This window comes from Mus pahari, chromosome X (genome assembly GCF_900095145.1).
Source record: "Mus pahari chromosome X, PAHARI_EIJ_v1.1, whole genome shotgun sequence".
NCBI classification, from domain to species: domain Eukaryota; kingdom Metazoa; phylum Chordata; class Mammalia; order Rodentia; family Muridae; genus Mus; species Mus pahari.
In genome coordinates, this window is record NC_034613.1 from 88,528,262 (window position 1) to 88,528,876 (window position 615).

Consider the following 615-nt stretch of genomic DNA (forward strand, 5'->3'; position numbering starts at 1 on the left):
AAGTAGTGGGGAAACACCCCTCCCCCACCCCCCAACACACAGCCACCTTTCCTTTCATTTGCTTCTGAAGCTAAACAACGGTTAGAACAACTGTTTTAGGTTTGGTGTACAGGGTGTTAGTGTGTCCCCAGGCAGTGCTATTTCCACCAGAAGTTTGGGGGTTCTGGATGTCTCCATGATCTGAGCCTAGCTGGTCAATTCCCAGACTCCCAACACTCATAACATTCTCAACTGACCCACTGAGGCCTCCGAGACGGGCCCAGAGTTGTACTTTCTTTAAAAGGCTAGCTTGCATTCAACATTTGTTTTGTGATAAACACTTTGGGTGTTAATCCTTTCAACAGTTCTGTGAAGGGAGCTGTAATATGTCCACCTTGCAGACGGACTTTGAAGGGTGAAAATTATTCTCAGTCACACACTGAGGTAGGAAAACAATCCAAAATTAGGTCTACCTAACACCAAAAATCTGAATACTCCTTTTACTATGTGAATTTGATTCTTCCAGGTTGATTTTCTGCTAAACCTGTGGTCAAAATTCAATTTAGTATCCCAATACTTAATATTCTTGCAATCTTGAGGTATGTACATGTCTCTCTCTCTCTCTCTCTCTCTCTC